The sequence below is a fragment of the Vanacampus margaritifer genome, chromosome 17, assembly GCF_051991255.1.
Source record: "Vanacampus margaritifer isolate UIUO_Vmar chromosome 17, RoL_Vmar_1.0, whole genome shotgun sequence".
In the NCBI taxonomy this organism is placed as follows: domain Eukaryota; kingdom Metazoa; phylum Chordata; class Actinopteri; order Syngnathiformes; family Syngnathidae; genus Vanacampus; species Vanacampus margaritifer.
Genome location: NC_135448.1, coordinates 15,174,089 through 15,194,589, shown reverse-complemented (window position 1 = coordinate 15,194,589; position 20,501 = coordinate 15,174,089). Strand labels below are relative to the sequence as shown.

The 20,501-nt window shown below is 38.7% G+C and overlaps 1 protein-coding gene across 5 annotated transcripts in view; it reads right to left on the bottom strand.

Annotated features, from left to right (window-relative positions):
* Positions 1 to 20,501, bottom strand: part of LOC144037805 (uncharacterized) — a 96,923-nt gene that overhangs the window by 34,003 nt on the left and 42,419 nt on the right. For all 5 annotated transcript variants that reach the window (XR_013289044.1, XM_077549599.1, XM_077549600.1 and 2 more), the window contains exon 3: positions 16,017 to 16,090. The gene's annotated coding sequence lies outside the window, so the exon portion shown is untranslated. The remainder of the gene's footprint in view (positions 1 to 16,016; positions 16,091 to 20,501) is intronic.

Here is a 20,501-nt window from a genome sequence, read left to right as displayed (position 1 = left end):
CAAAATGTTAGTAACATGTCTCAGCAGAATGCAGTGCAGCTTGCACTGAGCAATGCACATTGTTAAAGCACACTACTGGCACAGGGGGGATAGAATCATGAATTCCATCTAATGGCAACATACCGTATGGTGGACTTAAAGTGCGCCTGCAGGAGGCTGGAAATCCGTCTCGCCCCGAGTCAGCCAGTTCACAATGCTAATGAGGACTAGCTGTATGGAAAATATACAGGTATTTTTGTAAGACTGTACAATGTTATGCTATTGGGGGTCCCATAGTAAGAAACTGCTGCTTCCAGTATAGTTTATCAGATATTGTGCAAATAGAACTTTTCTGGACTGTAAACAGTATAGGCATGATAGAGACATCTGACTGCATCTTAGCCAGTTTTTACTTACACTGATTTTGGTCTGATCCTTTTTTGCAGACAAAATCTAATATCCCACTTCTAATCGTTTTTAGGAATCCACAAAATAGCAGCTATTAATTCTGGTTTTCTATTCCTGAATGTGACGCGAAGAAGATATTTGAATCCGATGTTTTATTCATCCCAGTCCAGTGTGTTCACACGTTGCATTATGTCTCGGCGGCCGATTCTGATTTGACACAATGTGACTTTTGGAAATGTCAGATCAGTGCAGCGTTCGCACGGCCGTGCCTCGCCGTCTTGACCCGGAAACTTAAGATCACCGAGGTTTGCACACTTCGTGGCTCATTGGAGACAGGTCACGCAATATGTTAGACGATTGTCCTGAGGTTCAATCTGTCTGGACACCTCATGCGGGTGTACTTAATGAAGAGTCCCGTGTGTTGAAATCGCCAATCGTACCTGTTCGCTACCGTCAAGTGTAATGAATGTCCTGTTTTTCTATATTTGCGAACGTGTATGAGGCGAAGCGCGGTCCGCTGAAACTTAACAGCTCGTTGAAATATTAAAGTCAGTTCATCACAAGTTGACTATTTGCTCTCTAACATTCCATTTTTAGTCAGATGGAAGTTTGTCTCCCTCGATTTGTTTACTGGCCTCTCGTCATATCCCCGCACCCCAGAAGTAGAGGCTTTATTTGTTTTGTTTCCTTTTTCATTACTAAAAGTAAATGCCGCACATTTGTTGGCTTCTCAAAGCTGCCGTTAGCATAACAGCTTTCATTTTCAGTTGATTTCATTTGCGAGATTTATTTGCATATTTTAAACCCCTATGAACATCAGTCGATCTGATTTTAAATCCAGCTTGTGCTGCCAGGCTTGCGCTTTTGCTTTCATTAGTAAGCGAACGGGTACTGAAAAGTTTTTTGATTGCATTTTAATTTTATATACGGACTACTTTTATAATCCACAGGTGTAAACCAAATGTTTACAATAACCTTAAAAAACACCATCTCCATGTGAAAGGAACTTGTAAAAAAATTTTTAATACCCCTTGCTTTACATCGACTTCCCTCAGTTGGGACCGCGAGAGCAAGGATTTACTTTGTTTGCCCTCTCATGAATATACTACATAAACTCCAGAAGGAAACGACTCCAATTTGAGAGTTATGTCACATGCCTCCTTCCAAGCTCTGCCTACCACAACACATTGTCATTCTCCACCCTACTCATAACACACATTCCCATAGCAATCACACATTGGGAGTGTCCCCGGCCGAATAGAATATTTAGCTGTATATCTAAAGAATAAGCCCATGTGCACGTTTGCATGTGCAGTGCGGCTCTGTGGACATGTTGCGACGGGAGCCTGCCGTTGATAAGAGTTGTATTGAAACAGCTTTCGGCGCATTCTCTTTGTAATGCAGATGGGGCGGAACTGCGCGCCTAACAGCGTTTGCAAATAAACAAATCTTTGCTCTGTAAGAGTGTGGAACAGTTCTTGTATTTTAAACACATACAAATTGGTAGTGCGGGCAACGAAATCAATTCACGCCAGAAGCTTTTGGGGTTCCCTGTGTTTGCATTGATGTCTGAGTCGCATCTGGTACAAGTGCAGGAAAAGCATGTACAGAATAATGCATGTCTATGCAAACAACACTAAAAACGATCAATCGAAATACGTTTTGTCGATTTTAAATGCATGGTTTCAGTGGTTTTTGCACAAATAAATAAATAACTCTTTGACTGCCAGACGTTTTCAGAAAAGGGATGCCGTGGGTGCCAGCCGATTTAAGCATTTTTGACTGATCTTTCAAGGTCCACAGAAAATTTTGTGCTTGGACTATGGAAACACACATACTACCAAATGAAAGATTGGACTCTCATCTTTCAGGAAAAAAAAGTTTGTTTCTACCTTATTCCGTTTTTCAGTAATCAACAATAGAAAATGGTAAGTTTCACCCAAATGCTCTGTTTTGAAACAAACGTCTTTTAACGTCTTTGGCACTCCTCCGTAGGATTTTACCAAACGTTATTTAACGTTTTTGGCAGTCAAAGAGTTAAATAAAAGTGTTCAAAATGAGCATCTTAAGAAAAATGACACCAAACAGAATGACGTTGCCATCATCATGGTTTAAAAAAAAAAAAAAAAAAAAAAGAGAGAGCAATGATGATGACGTCAAATCGGTAAAATGACCGAATGAACAATACTGAGCTCTCCAGGAAAAAAAATAAAATAATAAAAAAATAATCTGGGGGTTAACTTTAACCGCAATAAATTAGTTTTCTATATTCATTGCAGAAATCGCAACATCTCACTACAAAGTTAATACGAGTATAAGTACGTACGTAACGTATATATATGTAAGTACAAGTACCGTATTTTTCAGACTATAGGTTGCACTTTTTCATAGTTAAGCTACTCATGCGAATTATACTCGGGTGTGACTTGGATTGGCACCCAAAAGCCCCAAAATTCCTAATTGTGTTGACTTTCGATGCACGGCAAAACACCCAAATCGCCAAAACAAAGTAGAAGAAAAAATTGAAGAAGAAGAAGTAGGTGTTCGGAAATTCACTCTGACGTCATAACACTACTTTGAGAGTGTGTGAAAAGGCATAGCACGGTCCTGTCTAATTAATTTCTGAACGTAGCTTTTGTTATAAACCAATCAGCATCTTCGATTGAATTGTTTTCATCTGTACTGCCTGATGCACTGGGTGGGCTCCAGCACTCCTTTTTTTGGGGGCACCCTGAATGAACGGCACATTTGAACAACTCTTTTGAATTTCCGAATGGTCGGAGTAAAACAGTACGAGCTTGGAGCGTATATCCCAACGCACCCATAATTAGGGAATGGGGATTTCGGGTCTGAGATCTATTTGGTCTTTGTTTTTGTAAAAATAAATTTCCACAAAAATGCTACATTTACTCCAAAACAGTGACTTATAAAATACGGTATTTGGTTTGGGAGGTAAAATTGTATTTATTATTTTGCGAGGTTCATTCGTCAAATGTTGCAAGAGTTAATAGAAAAGTGTTAAGGGCTTGATAGAGATATTGAAAGCCAGGATTTTACTGTCATTTTGATGGAAAATAAATACATGCATTATATTCTGTGCAGTACATATGGAACATATTGAAGAAGCTCCCGAGCCAAACATGCTCGGGGTTCATTGCGAGTACGGGACAGAAAACACACACACACACACACACACACACACACACACGCAACAGCAGCGTGCAATTACAGACTTAGGTTCACATTTAGGTTATTGTTGTTTTCAGGAACCTTTTACGGCTTTAGATATTGAAATGCACTCCTCATAACCCAACCTCCTGCTTCTCCCATATGTATGCACCCTGAAGTGGATTAACATCTTTTGTGTTTTGTATTCTTTTGCCAGATTTTGCACGCAAAAATCAGTCAGTTACGGCTACGGTGAGATTTGCACACGCTAAAAGAACTGAGACGTACTTTATTAACAGATGGAGGTGTAAAAATCTTGCCATCATTTTAAATACAGAGATCTGAGGCCATAAAAGATGCACTTTTGAATACCGAAAAGCATGGTATGACTGGTGCGGCATCGTGCTTTTTTCATCTCAAGCAAACAGGATTTCTCCAGCGGTATTTATGGAGCTTACTAAAAAATTTGGAAGACTGCGCTGCTTACTGTAAAAACATCACGCTAACTCCGGTGTTAAAAGTTTTGTTACTGGTAGTATAGGAGGAATTGAAAAGTAAACTTCCGATAAATCAGAACAAGTAGCGCTACAGCGGGGAGGTTTAACCTTGAATTCTGTGCTCAAACGCTGGCCCATTTAAGGCTGGAAATGGCTTTGGAAGGTTTTTATGGCCAGTGGGCAGGCACAATCACCGAGATGGATGAGTTAAAAGAGATGCAGAGAGATAGCGCCACAACCATGAGCTGCCCTCAGCTATAAGGGGGGTGAAATCAGCATGGATCTCGACAGGGGAACAATGCGATGTTAAAGAGGTTCGGGGTCCGGTGGGGGCGGTCATGATCGGAGGCTTGAAGGGAAAGATGTGGAGAGAGTTGCCCGCTGGTGACAATGAGCAAACGGGAGCGGCGGCGGCGGCGGCGGCGGCGGCGGCGGCCCGCCACGTGCCATCAATCTGATGTGAGATGAATTGAAATTGCGCGCAGGTAGAAGCATAACCGATTTCGTCTATCATTTTCGGTGATTAAAAGTGAAGCCAGATCACATTTCAGCAGTGGCAGAAAACTAAATAAAGTAAGCAAGGCCGATGCTTGTAATACAAGGTCAACGGGTAATTTGTGATTTTTTAAATTGTAAGCGTCTGAGTCAACAGCATATTTTATTTCGTTTTCAAACTACTGAGATATCCCAGATTGTGTGTGCGGACTGAACTGCTGAATGAAAAAAAGATGAAAGCATGTACAATGATTTAGAATGATGTGGAATGATACTGAGTGATATAGAATGATGTTGAAAGAGATAGAATGATGTGAAAGGATATTGTTTTTTTATTTATTTATTTATTTATTTATTTTTTCAGGAGAGTTCAGTATTGTTCATTCGATTTGACATCATCATTGCTCTCCTTTTTTTTTTTAAAAAAACAAACAGATCAATTTAAAAAAAATTAATAAATGTTTTTTTTTATATATATATACATATATATATATACATATACACACATATATATATATATATATATTTTTTTTTTTTTTGTATGTGGGTGAGTAAGTGTGTGTGTGTGTGTGTGTGTGTGTGTGTGTGTGTGTGTGTGTGTGTGTGTGTGTGTGTGCGTGCGAGCGTGTGTGTATTCATCAGTTCACCTAAAGCCCATTAAAAAAAATCCCATACTAATAATATAATATAATAATAAATTGCCAAATGCAGAAACATCAATGTAAGTTATCACGATGTAGTGGCTGGCGCTAACAGACAGAATTAAGTAACCGGAATTAGGTTAAAAAATTCTATATACGTAGACCATGTTTCTATAAATTTTGATATTTGGTTTTTATTTGAGGCAGATATTTTTTCCATTAAAATGTGATTTATGAGGAGGTTAGACCATTGGTCGAGCATTTTTAAGGATATCTAGGCCAAGCCAAGTTACTTGAAGCGATAGTAAGGGCTACAAGTGTAGATTGAAATTGTTTATGTGGTAAGTCAGTTGTTGTTAGGTCACCTAGCAAACACATGCGAAAGGATATTGAATGCAATGGAAGTTTTTTTTGTGTGCGTGTGCGTGCGCATGTGTGTGTGTGTGTTTTAAATGTGTAATTAGGAATGAATGAGGATTCTTTTTTGTTGGCCATGGACATTTTTTTCATGTTGAAAATCCTTCCCAGGGTGAATTGAATGAGCTGAAGGCTTTCAATGTCAAATGGGACCGATGTGATTCTGTTATGTTGAATGTCCCATTGGAAATGAATGGGGAATTTGTCCCATTGGAAATGAATGGGCAATTTTAGGTCGAAAATGTAGAATTTGGGGAAGGGAAAACTGAATATTTGTAATGAGAAAAGTAATACCTCCTGTGATGAGAGTTTTTAGAATATGTTGAAATTGGAATGATGTTAATTAAATGAATTATGCGGAAGGAGATGTATGTCAAAAAAGTGTGAGGAATTACACACGTAAACGCCTTCAGTCTTCACACAAAAATACAAGGAAGGATTTGAAGCAACCCAAAGACATGGTGAAGAACACTAAGGACTCTTTGTGTACAAATGTTTTTTGCCCGGGTTGAAGATTAAGGCAACAGTCTATCATTGGCAGCCAGTAAAACTACAAAGTGGAACTTTTGACACGCCTCGTTATACGGCTAAATATTTAGATCATAATCTCTAAACGTTGCTATTCCTGTAAGAATCGTATCTTACCAGTTAACCATTTGGGTTTACAAGCGTTGTTCATGATATACATTAATCTGATTATTTTTATTTCACAAGTGCAGAGAGTTGATTGGGTTAAAAGAGGAGAGAGCGCCAGCCCAGACTAAAACAAATACTGCAGAAGCAGCGAGGTGAGTCAGAGTGTGGCTTTTAAAAGAGCCACTTTAACAGTTTAGGATTTGAAATGAAATATATTACACTCACGGAAGAAAATGAGGCGCGTTATTTGATGGCTCATCAATTCACAGATGAGAAATCCACAAGCCAACACAAGCTCCATGAAATATGTATCAACCTTATATATATGGTTTTCTTACAGAATAATAATCAGTGCTATGGACAGCGCAGAGCTGCAGAGACAAAATCAAATCACACACACACACACGCACACACACACAGCGAAGCTGGGCGCAATGCAGCTGCTAGCAGTACTATCCTAGGTGGAATCTCATTTATGCTCCAGGGGCACGAACTTCACGCAAGTTGGCCAAAGTTGTCATTGTGACACACTGTCTCTCAGGCTCTCCAGCGGGTCGATGAAAGTAGCCTCAATAGATGTCTTTCTGCATTGTAATTGCACAACAGAAATGTTTTGGGGATGATTTTCTGGCAAATGTCAAAGGTTTTATATTATGCTCGTCTCAGTGGGAAGCTCTGTTTTTTTTTATGGAGGTTTGTGTTTATGGCCCGTGTAAATATTGCAAACCTCCCATAAAACACGTAACTGTAAATGGAATGCTGAAGCGCTAGGAATATGCCTATTTCCTGAAATAGCAACATTTCGCTAATAGTTACAGGCTGGTTCAATGATCACTACTTAAACTGTTATGTTCCATAAAAAAAACAAGGTGGAAAAAAACTGTGAGAATGTTTTTTTGACTGTAAGATTGATTACCTTGACAATGAAATAATGGTAGATGGCGCTCTGGTGCTGCTCCACTACTGACAGTGGTCGCAAAATTACTTTTCTTGAAGACAAAAAAAATGTCATATAAATGTTGACAACATTTTATATTTAGTGCATCTCTCCACAAAAGATTTTTATTAACGGGTTTCAATATGTGTGGTGTGAATCAATTTGACTGTTCAATTTGAAAGTAGATACGGTTCGAATCAGTGGGACTACGATTCCATTTGGCTCTGTTAGAGCGGGTATGATGAAATAAATAAAAAAAATTGCCGTCAATTTACATACATTTGAATCAACTTGTCAGTGAATGTGCCAGTTCTAAGGAATAACTTTCCAATAAAAAAACAACTCGATATGTATCTCGATATATCTCGTGGTACGATTTGATGTACTTGCATAAAATTATTTTTTTTTAACTCTTTGACTGCCAGACGTTTTCAGAAAAGGGTACCAGCCGATTTAAGCATTTTGACTGATCTTTCAAGGTCCACAGAAAATTATGTGTTTGGACTATGGAAACACACATACTACCAAATGAAAGATTGGACTCTCATCTTTCATCAGAAAAAAAAGTTTGTTTCTACCTTATTCCGTTTTTCAGTAATCAACAATAGAAAATGGTTAGTTTCACCTCTGTTTTGAAAAAAAACGTCTTTTAACGTCTTTGGCACTCCTCCATAGGACTTTACTAAACGTTATTTAACGTTTTTGGCAGTCAAAGAGTTAAGATTTACTGCTTCAAACCGTTTTTTGTTACACCCCTACTGGTTAGTGATGCATTTCCGGTCTAGGACGCACAAATCTTAACCCATGGACTCTCGTTCAAAATTTGACATAGAAAGGACCAAGGTGGGGTATCATTCCAGCACCTCGAGCTGGGTGACATCATATCAGACTGTCGCCATGTCAACTTCCTGTAAATTCAAGCTCATTAAAGTACATTTGCTGTCTGCTGGAATTTCTATTTATCTACGGTATTTTACGTCTCGTCGTACCTGGTTGCCGGTTTGCTATCATACTGACTTTGCGTGGTCATGCTCAATGATACACGAGTGGAGACCTAACTATGGTTATTGTTTAGGCAGGGATGTGATTTGACCAAAGTGAAATTATCTGAAAATTTAGCTGGGGGTCTGGGGGCTCATGGGTTTTCCGTGTTTTTAAGTACTTTCAATGCACTCACATGACAAAGAAATAGACAAAACAACAGCATACATTTTCAATGTATATTGAACTATCCCATATAAAATGGCAGTTTTAGTCAACTCAAAATCAGTCACATTCAAAAACATTGGACTGCCTTTGCTTTTAAAAACTATCACTGAGAATATCATCATATCTAACTCATGTGATTACTAAGTTAACACATAAATAATGTTGAAGAGTTCAAATTTCATGAACAAATAATTGTATCATGACCAAATGAAAAGTAACTCATATTAGAGCATACCACGAATGTCTGTTATAGCAGAAGATGTTATCTGTCGGAGTCATGTGCATACACAATGAACTACTAAAAAAAAAAAAAAAAAAAAAAAAAAAAAAATCGGATTTTTTTTTTGGGGGGGGGGAGGTAAAAAAAGCGGAATTCCGCGAATTAGCGGAAAAATCACATCCCTGGTTTAGGGTAATTACAAAACATTGTACGAACCGACGCCTATACAGAATTAATATATTTTATCATTTCAACTGTATAGATAATTAGATAGATGAATGGACAGTTGTCTCAAGTTTTTTGCTGTTTGTTGTTAGCTGACTTTTACAATTGCCTTGACTTCAGATTATCTGCAAGTCTCAACATAAGCGATATAAAAAATGTAGAATGCAGTACAGTATTACTAAGCCTTCCATTTCCTTTTTTTATGTATGCCTTTTTAGAATTTTTCCGCTCTTAACAGGAAACAGTCACTTTCCTTGTACATCTTACTTTGTAGACTTTAGAGCAAAACTCCGCAATCCCTGTCTGCTTCTTATTTTTTGATTCAGCAGGCCATAAAATTCCTTACTTATGTCGACTTGCTGAGAGTGCAGCAGGCTGCTTGCCTGCAGGCGCTGTTCAGAGGCTGGCCCGCGGGTGTTACTTTGCTTTTCATCATTCTCAACCTTTCCAGCATGCCCATAGGAGGTGACAATGCAACGTTGACCTCTGCCGCACTACGTCTTTTGTCCTCTTTGGTAAGCCGATAAAGCATGATCACACAGTGTCCCATGAATCACCCCGAGAGACGTGTTTGGAGGATAGAGGTTGAGTTCTGATGCGATAAAAAAAGGCAGAAAGCGGCACTTACTCGCACATAAACGCACTCTCTCATACATATCAAATCAGGCTACCGCATCAGCTATGTAGTCTAAAAAGTACGTTTCTGACTCGGTAGGCAATATTTACTCACTCGCTGATAAAACTAAGTGCCAGAGTGCTGTTTGAGAGATAAGCGCAACCAAAAACGATGCTGTAACATGAGCACTAAAAATCAATACAAGCCATAATGCATCTATTGTCACACTCGTGCAAGCCAAGCGATTCTTGGCCAGACATAAGAGATAACGCATGATCTGTTCCGTTCTTTTTGAAAATAGTGTATCGGTGTTGTAGTCGCCAGTACAGAAAAGTGATAAAGGTCAAGTTGTGCTCGCCAGTCACAACATGGGAACATTCAAGATTGTGATCTGCGTGCCCATCAAAGTGCACAAAGTGAATGTGTTTGTGTCATCTGGTAGCAATTGTTTGCCTCATTGTGCTTTACACCTCCAAGACCAATTGGAAATTCCTCCTTTTGATTTGTGAGGCCAATAAAAAGACATTATCAGAGCATAATGAGCCAGTATTTGGAGGCTTATTGACCACACAGCCACAAACCCTGGACGAATCTCTCAAAATCCTTATCGTGTTAGCAGTGATCAACTGGCTAGCACGTCCGTTGAAATATCGTTTACAAGCAAATTGTGGCACTACAATTTTGCTGAAAATCCAATAATTGTCACCAGGGACCAATTTAATTGCAAGTCAATCAGGTGATGTTATTACTTTAGCTAATGCTAGTGCTGACAGTTCACAACAGTGCTAAACAAGCAACGCACTCACCATTATCGAACCTTTTTTGCTCAAAGTCGGCTGCGCCGTTTACATCGCGCCGGTCCAACATTGTGACATCGGAAATATGCAGCCAGAAAAGCTCAGCTTGCGTTGGGGCATGACTGGCGAAAGCAGCATTAAGCTAGTAGGACTACATTTCCCATGATTCTTAGACACGGAAGCAGGAAGTAGTTGTAGTTCCGGTATGACAAAAAAAACATGTCTGCTAGCGATTAGATGAAAATGAGAATTTTTTTTTTTTTTTTTTTTTGGGAGATCTCAGTATTGATCATTTGACATGTCATCATCATTGTTCTCCCTTTTTTTTATTTATTTTTTTTTATGTGTGTTTGTGCGTGTGTGTGTGTGCGTGCGTGCGTGCGTGCGTGTAGAAAAAAAAAAAAAGAATTCCCATACCGTTCACCTAAACCGAACACTTCAAAATCCAGCCAGAGTCGTGGGGCCGCCAGGAGACCCAAAGAGGGACCAAAGAAAGGAAAGAAAAGCGAAGCCCAGCACCGACCAGACACCACCCACCGGGGCCACTAACCAGAGTCCTTCACCAGCCCCAGAGACATCTAAATTCCAACAAATCAGGGAGACCTCAAGGGCCCAAAGGAGAAACTGAGGAAAGGTAGAAAGGACAGACGAAGCAGAAGAATGAGAATGAGAATTCTAACATGAATGCAAAAGTAAATAGGTAGGAATTTAACTGTTAACTCTTTGACTGCCAGACGTTTTCAGAAAAGGGATGCCGTGGGTGCCAGCCGATTTAAGCATTTTGACTGATCTTTTGACTGATCTTTCAAGGTCCACAGAAAATGTTGTGTTTGGACTATGGAAACACACATACTACCAAATGAAAGATTGGACTCTCATCTTTCATCAGAAAAAAAAGTTTGTTTCTACCTTATTCCGTTTTTGAGTAATCAACAATAGAAAATGGTTAGTTTCACCTCTGTTTTGAAACAAACGTCTTTTAACGTCTTTGGCACTCCTCCATAGGATTTTACTAAACGTTATTTAACGTTTTTGGCAGTCAAAGAGTTAAGCTCCTTTTTCATTGACTACGTTTGCTTGCAGGCAATAACCCTTTTAAAACCCGAATATTGGCAATATTCGGGTTTCGTAAAGCCATGTAAAAAGGCGCGCAAAAACCCGAATATGATCTTATTCGGTTTTTTTGAAAACTCAAATAAGAGCCCTGGGTTACTCCTTTGATAAGGCAATCAAGTCTGTTCTCTAAGTCTTTGTTATTCCATTCAAAATAACTACCCTTGAAAAGATCTTTAGAATGAAGGTAATTCCATCTCTATTCATTTCCACTTCCGTAGACTCAGTATTGGTCTGGCCACAAACAATAGATTCTTATCAAAGCACAGTATGCGCATTCGGCCTAGGTTTTGTTGGTTCTTGTTCTTTAAGTTAAAGATTGCCCACCCTTGAAGCTGTCACTTCAGTGCGTGATCAATTCTGTTGACTCTTGAGCTCCCCTCATTCATTCTTAACGACGTAACCAAGACTCAATGCAAAGGAAGGATTTCTTTGTCACATTGCGGCGGTCTTTCCTTGCGTCGGTTTCTGACGAATCTGATCGCATTAGTATGGTAATGACTACAATTAGATTGGGCAAAACAGTTGAGAACCAGCGTAGGATGTTCGACCCAAATTCATGCATATAGAGATAAACGACTTTCCCCGCACGCAAATCTGCAGTAATGCACCACGATCCACAAGTGTCACCAAATTAATGGTTTAATGCGCGGTATTGTCACACTTCCTCTTTTGCCCGTGAGCGATATAAATAACAAACGCAACAATCGCTCTTACTTAGCTTCCTCTATTTTGTATCATCAAGGAGGAGTCGCATCTGTTTTTGCACTACATGAGTTCTTTTTATAGGCAAGGCTTAAGGGCGCTCCAATCAGAGCGCTTCTTCCAAGGTGAGGTTACGTCATGAGCCGGGAGTGGAGCTTTTACATCCCCGTTACCGTTTCTCTCTAGAGAGGGACACCGAGTTGTAGTCCCAGTGCTCAATATCGTTAATTAGTATAATTACTTCAATTCAGGGATGTGATTTGACCAAAGTGAAATTATCTGAAAATTTAGCCGGGGGTCTGGGGGCCGCTGGCACCCAGCTAGGTCCAGGGTGCTCATGGGTTTTCCGTGTTTTTAAGTACTTTCAATGCACTCAACATGACAAAGAAATAGACAAAACAACAGCATAAATTTTCAATGTATATTGAACTATCCCATATTAAATGGCAGTTTTAGTCAACTCAAAATCAGTCACATTCAAAAACATTGGACTGCCTTTGCTTTTAAAAACTATCACTGAGAATATCATCATATCTAACTAATGTGATTACTAAGTTAACACATAAATAATGTTGAAGAGTTCAAATTTCATGAACAAATAATTGTATCATGACCAAATGAAAAGTAACTCATATTAGAGCATACCACAAATGTCTTTGTTATAGCAGAAGATGTTATCTGTCGGAGTCATGTGCATACACAATGAACTACTAAAAAAAATAAAAAATTAAAAAATTTAAAAAAATTTAAAAAAAAACTGAAATTTTTTTTTTGGGGGGGAGATAAAAAAAGCGGAATTCCGCGAATTAGCGGAAAAATCACATCCCTGTTCAATTTCATTAATCCATGTTGTACTGTTTTATCCCTGCTGACTTCGAACGCGGCAGTTTTCTGTGAAAAATTGTGACCCCGCCTGCGATCATTAAAGTTGCCCATCTTGGCCTAAGAGACACTTGAAGCTCAAGTCTTCTGACATTTGTACAGAAAGTCATTTGATCTAACAGAAGTGAATGACGAACGACGGGACAATTCACGTTGGCTGGTTTTTCGGGTGCAAAGTGCATTTCTTAAGTTCACGATTGAATCTCCCGGGTACGAGGCGATTGTCCACTCGAGGAGGCGTGCTCGGCGCAGAGGCCATTTTGAGCGTCTGAAGCGAGTGCAATCGCGGCTTGTTTCCCAAGAAGAACGATATGAATGCGAGCCGCGCGCTGCCAACAATTTTTCGAAATATGTATGAGAACGCTGATGTATTTTCTTTATTTCCAGTGTGGTTGTGAATGCGTCTTCTTATTAGTTAGCGTGCTGAGGCAGTTGTCATATTGCGAGCGGAGCCTGAGCCTTTCAATCTTCATACATGTTACTATAAATCTGTCCTGTATGCAAGCAGTATTCTTTAATTTAATTTAGAATGTGAGGAAGTGTTTGCTCCGAGCCAATTCAGAATAAGATCGCCACACATGCCACATTTCAGAAATGACACTTTGCGAGTCAGGGAAGAAACGTGTTGACTTTCAGTTTCATCATGATCGGGGGGGATCTCTGCATATAAGTGTGGAAGTCGCCAAGAATTGAGAAGCACTACTATCCTGCCCTCTTAAGTGGCTTTCACTTCAATTGCTTTTTTTTTTTTCCCAGCAGGAGACAAATTAAGAACCCTATCTTGAGTTTCTAACTAAATGTGGATAGGGAACTTCACAGAATGTGCAAAAAAAAAAGACGGTGGCCTAACTCGTTTCATCATATTTGTCCACTTTGCTGCAACTTAGAAAACTCAAGATTTTTCTTAGCAAAAACTTTTCTTTATTTGGGGCATTCAAATAATATTTAATTATTTATTTTAAAAAATCATTATATATTCCAAGCATCTTTGCTGATTTGCCCATTTTTTCCAACTTTGAACATAACTTGTGCTAACCCTTCTCAACACAATTTCATGAACATAATAGCCACAGAAGGGAATTATGTGGTTATTGTTAAAATTTATTATTTACGACTGTGCTTCAGTTGTTTTTTCCCCCCAAGTCAATTTTCAAGGTTTGCACATCATTGTTGCCACAGTAACTTAATTACTTCACTGATTACTTGGCTTTAAAAGTAATTTAAATTACTGATTGACTTTAAAAGTAAGATTAGATTAGATTACAAATTACTTCATTAGGTAAATCCAAGATGCCGACAACTGATTAACATAAAATTGACAACTTAATCGGAAGTACATTTTTAAGAGTGACATTTGGGAATAATGTTTGTTTTTTTAATTAAAAATAAAATAAAGACTTTTTTTTAATTAGCATTATTTGCGTTTGTATAAAATTAGTCTATGGATTTCACGTAACATAAATGGCTACCTGTATTTGTTTTTTTAAATGTATTTCAAGACTTTTAAGGCAGACTGTTTCGACCTGACATATTTAGCTGTTAATAATGTCATGGCTAATTTAACATTTATAATATACATTGTTTACCGATCCATGTGTTTTTTGTTAGTTTTTTTGTTTTTTGTTTGGACAAACTGGTAGGGTTGTGTCAAAAGCTTTACGTTTTTGATAACGTAAAGGCGTTTGATGCGCGTCTATCTAGGAATGGGCTCTCCTTTTGTATTTTAATATTTGTTATTTATTAGTTTTGTTGCACGTGCACGCATGAGGGAAAAAACCATGACTGAAAAATATGCGTGTTGTCAAATATCATGCGCTGCTGCACCCATGAGACGGGTAATGGCAATATCGCTATATGTGAATGGTAAGTGAGCATTTCCTGTAAGATGAATTTGTTAAATGTTGTACAGTAAAGAATTGGAATCTTGCAAAGTAACTGTAGTCAGATTACGTCACAGAGGAAAGTAGCACAATATAGTAGTTACTGTAAAAAAAATATATATTTTTAAAGGCATTACTGGCATCGCTGGTGCCCGTACAACCAAATAATTTGGTTACTACATCAGAATCTTTACAGTAACTGCGACTATATCTAAAAATAATAATAAAAACGCACAAAAGTGGAAGGTTGAGACCTTCCGCTGTAACAACTCCCTACTGAGTCTTTTCGAGTTATTGCTGACTGTTCAGATGAATGCTATCCTGACAAGCGGTGGGCCAAAGAAAAGGATTAAAGACAAAAAAGGAGAAGGGCTTTGCTAACCGTTGATCCCGTACCGTGGGAGTATTGTGCACCTTTCTGTAAAATCTCTCTCATACCCAAGCCCAGACCCTGCAGCAGCCTTGGATTAGGTCATTTCCGATGCTGGGTCACCAAGCCTTCTGCCTGAAACGACTCATCAAAGCTTTTCTTTGTCCAATTATGAACAATAGTTTGTTTTCAGATTAACAGTTTATCACAGCCACAACCTTTCCTCAATGTGTTATTTCAGGCAAATAAACGGCCGATTGCTGGGAAAGAAAGCAATCAAATCCCTTTGAAAAGCGCAATGGCATAAATCAGGAGCACACTAGGCCCGTAATGTTACTTGTGATGGGACAAAAAGCAGCAAATAGGTCAGCGGTTCCAAAATCGGAGATGAAATGAGCCACACAAAATAGGAAAATGTAGCGCTTTTCTGCTATTGGGCATTTTTCCATTAAATCACTTGGCTTCACGTTTAATTCAGCAGCACTGGAGCGTTGGGCGTCAAAGTCTTATCGTGTAATGGGCCGATCAAAGTGCTGAATTACAAGAATACTGACTTCTGACACTAGAGGAGTGTGCAAGGGTCACCGTTCAAGGGGATTTTATAGACACTGGAGATTTGTTACTACTGGTACACATGCAGAATCCTCTAAACCAGAGGATGTTAAGCTGCAGCGAATTTGGTGCGCTCAGTAGTCGACTTGTGAATGTTGGGATGGTACATCGTGTGGTGTGATTACTTTATTATTGTCATCCCGTCATACTAACTCTGTTGCAAAAAAAAAAAAAAAGTGGTCGGATGATTGCGTGCAAAATTAACTCACGTATATGGTGTTCCACAGGGTTCAATTCTGGGGCCTCTGCTGTTTTCATTGTATCTGCTGTCGATGGGTCCCAGCTGAAAAAGAAAACAACGGTGGTTGTTTTAAAGGGTTCTAAAAATATAGAGTTGAGTTGATTGTTGGCAGTCAGCGCCCTAACTACATGACTGCATGGAGATGGGGAATACAAGAACACAACTCCTTGTTCTCCAGTAACCCCTTTACCAATCTCTTGAATTTTTTTCAGATTTTATTTTTCAAAAAAGAAAGGTTGGGTGAATGCACGTAGGAAGCTGGTGGGGTATCAGTACCTCCTTAACAAGGTTAAGAACCACTGCTCGAAACCATGTTGTAAATGAGATTGCCACAAAATAATCAAATATATTAAAATTGACCCATACAAAGGTTTTTATTTTTTCCTCTTTTTGTACCACATTTTTATGTAGTATGCCAACGTTGGTGTACAAGCATACTGACATGAAGATCTCTAGCCAGGCCAATCAAATGCCTGCTGCATCTAATTTCGATTATCTTAGTAATGAGCATGCCAACAAAAAAAATCACAAGAGTTGATTAAATAAGTCAGCGATTAAAGCAATTTAATTGCGATATTTAGTGCCGGAGAATATCGGCACTCTCCTACACAACTGCGAGTATGGACTCCACTTCAAACATGTTGACGTCTGGCAGTCAAAGAGTTAAAAGATACGATTTTGGAGTGTTGTTAGGCGGGAGCTGCTCGTTGAAGAGAAACGTATGCAGGATTCCTATTTGTGACATATTTGTGATTTGAGAACCAATTAAAGTGGTAGTGGTCAAATGTTGAAGATCAAATGGAGCTCAGTGCAGCTAAGCGATGGACAAAAACAGTGTTGCATCTCTGCATGTTAAAATTTCCCACCAAACTAACCAATTAAAACTGTTTTAAACCACTTCCTCCTCCTCTTGTATTATTTATGAGTAGCAAGTGACCCTGCTCACATTAATGGATTCCCGCTGAGCCCAGATGATGACAACGTATTAGATACATGCATCTTGACCGAACTTGGATTCATTCAAAAACACCCTCTGTATTAATTCTTTTTTTAGGCTGCGGTTATTATTTAGCGTACTTGCCATGACATCTGTGAGCGGATTGTGTTCACGCTGTTAACGCTATATGCGACTCTCGCAAAACTGCCGGAGACGGAAGGAGCTTGCCGTTGATTGTATCATGAAAGCAAAGCGCTGCCTCGGCGGTGAGAACCCTCCGATATATAAATAAATAAGAATGCCTAAACAAAAAAAAAAAGCGACGATGCCTTCTTTGATCCCTGCTGTAATGTATTCACTGGCATCCATACGCTTAAGCGCCAAGACCTTCCTGCTCGCCTTGACGCAACGCTTTTCCGAGAAGCGTTTTCTTTTATCGCCGCGCTAGTCGGCATTAGCATGAATGCACATCAACCATGTGGGACGTGTTTTTTTTTCTTCTTTCTTTCTAATAAATCAGACCACCTGCTGCTGTCTAATTGTAACATGGGAAATGCATACTTCCTGATAGCCTAAAACAATGGCATGCACACACACACACGCACATCTGTTTGAGCACCTGCACACGTTTTTAGGTTCTGCCAGATGCTCAGCAAAGTCCAAAGCGCACAACACAACGCTGCTTTCTTTCAGGAGGCAGGGTTACTTTTAAGTAAAGATGGCGCAAGTACTCGCACGCTGTACTTAAGTATACAAGCACAGTTACTTGACTGAAAAAAAGTAAAAGTACAATTGTTGGATCTAACACAAGAAACATTTTCATGTGTGCACACACAGTGTTCATTTAACATTTTTCAGTGTTACTTTTTTTGTTAATCAAACACTCTATAGTGTTAAAAATCGACAGCGGTGAACACAAGAGTATAGTATAGAAGCAAAGATACTTGACAGAAAAAAGTAAAAGCAAAATCACTAGTGTTAGATGTTACACGCCGGAGGGCACATCATTAACACTGAGAATGTTAACTCTTTGACTGCCAGACGTTTTCAGAAAAGGGATGCCAGCTGATTTTAAGCATTTTGACTGATCTTTCAAGGTCCATAGAAAATTCTGTGTTTGGACTGTGGAAACACACATACTACCAAATGAAAGATTGGACTCTCATCTTTCATCAGAAAAAAAAGTTTGTTTCTACCTTATTCCGTTTTTTCAGTAATCAACAATAGAAAATGGTTAGTTTCACCTCTGTTTTGAAACAAACGTCTTTTAACATCTTTGGCACTCCTCCATAGGATTTTACTAAACGTTATTTAACGTTTTTGGCAGTCAAAGAGTTAAATCTAACACTAAGAAATGTTTGAGTGTTAATTTAACATTTTCCAGTGTTACATTTTTGTTTAATTTTTTAACACCAATCCATTGTTACTCCTGCACTCTATAGTTTTAAAAATCAACACTGGTGAACACTTGGTACTGTTGATAGTACTCCACAAGTGTTAGTTAACTACCAAACTACTCATACTAAATCAATTCCTATAACAACAACAAAAACCTATGAAATGAATTTTATTTAAAAAAAAAATTTTTTTTAAAGCTTAGTCATTGATACCAAAACTGGTATTGGTATCTGTGAAGTAATTGATGTAAGAACAGAGTTGAAAAAAAAAGAAGAAAAAAAAAACTAGCCAATAATAAACGCAGCTTATGGGTTTTTCAGATCACTGTGAGTTTTTGAATGCCGTAAACTTGTGCTTTCCAGGCTGGCACATGACAGCACATTTGCCACAAATTATTCTTGTAGCCAACAACATCAAATTGTTCCAGTAAATAAAGCCACTGATGGCAAATATCTCGCTTTTCTGAATATGTTGCCTTCCCCAAGACTTCAGCCGTGATTAACTTAATAAGATCTCTCTATTTTGCTCATGTTGTCATCCGCGGAGGTTGACAAAAGTAACAAAGCTCATTTTGACAAAGGAAGCAGAGACTACATATACCTGAAAAATCGACTATGCGTACACCACTGCTTTTGCAAGAAAAAGATTACCGGGATTTGGGGAATTTTACATCACACATTTGATTCAACTTCTGCCCCCGCGACCCGACCCCAAATAAGTGGTAGATGATGGATCAGGGATGTGATTTGACCAAAGTGAAATTATCTGAAAATTTAGCCGGGGGTCTGGCCCCCAGCTAGGTCCAGGGTTTTCCGTGTTTTTAAGTACTTTCAATGCACTCACATGACAAAGAAATAGACAAAACAACAGCATAAATTTTCAACTCTTTGACTGCCAAAAACGTTAAATAACGTTTAGTAAAATCCTATGGAGGAGTGCCAAAGACGTTAAAAGACGTTTGTTTCAAAACATAGGTGAAACTAACCATTTTCTATTGTGGATTACTGAAAAACGGAATAAGGTAGAAACAAACTTTTTTTTTCTGATGAAAGATGAGAGTCCAATCTTTTTTTGGTAGTATGTGTGTTTCCATAGTCCAAACGCATAATTTTCTATGGACCTTGAAAGATCAGTCAAAATGCTTAAAATCGGCTGGCACCCACGGCATCCCTTTCCTGAAAACGTCTGGCAGTCAAAGAGTTAATGTATATTGAACTATCCCATATAAAATGGCAGTTTTAGTCAACTCAAAATCAGTCACATTCAAAAACATTGGACTGCCTTTGCTTTTAAAAACTATCACTGAGAATATCATCATATCTAACTAATGTGATTACTAAGTTAACACATAAATAATGTTGAAGAGTTCAAATTTCATGACCAAATAATTGTATCATGACCAAATGAAAAGTAACTCATATTAGAGCATACCACAAATGTCTTTGTTATAGCAGAAGATGTTATCTGTCGGAGTCATGTGCATACACAATGAACTACTAAAAAAATAAATAAATAAAAAAAAAAAAATCGGAATTTTTTTTTTGGGGGGGTAGATAAAAAAAAGGGGAATTGGGCGAATTAGCGGAAAAATCACATCCCTGGATGGATAGATGGATGGATGGATGATCCAGGTTCACTTGCCGTTCATAGATGCAACTCTCACATCCAACCGAACAACAAGTAGTCTAAAAAATGAAAAAAAAGTTGTCTGCTAGGTTGCATAAGCTTGTTTTGTAAGGAGCTATTTATTACCAGCTGAGATGTCACCGAGAGCTTCTAGATGAAAGATAAAAAGCCCTGCGAGTTCCCTGAAGAGCGCAGACAGAGAAATGTCAAGCGGAGGCAGTTCGGATGCCTGTGTTGATCTTAACAATTACACAGTACTGTAGTTTTGTGAGTTTCTTCTACTTTCTGCTCTCATTTTAACGCTAGTCAAAGACTTTGGTCGAGGCAGCGTTCACACGGAGACTTCCTTGTTCGCCGACCTGCTCATTCGACCATTGAAAGGCAGTTTGCAACGCACGCTTAGGACCGCCCCCTCATTTGAATAACATTTTGTCATGACAGAGCGTGTGCAGCATGAAATAAATGCATGTGAGTGTTTTTTTTTTATTGATT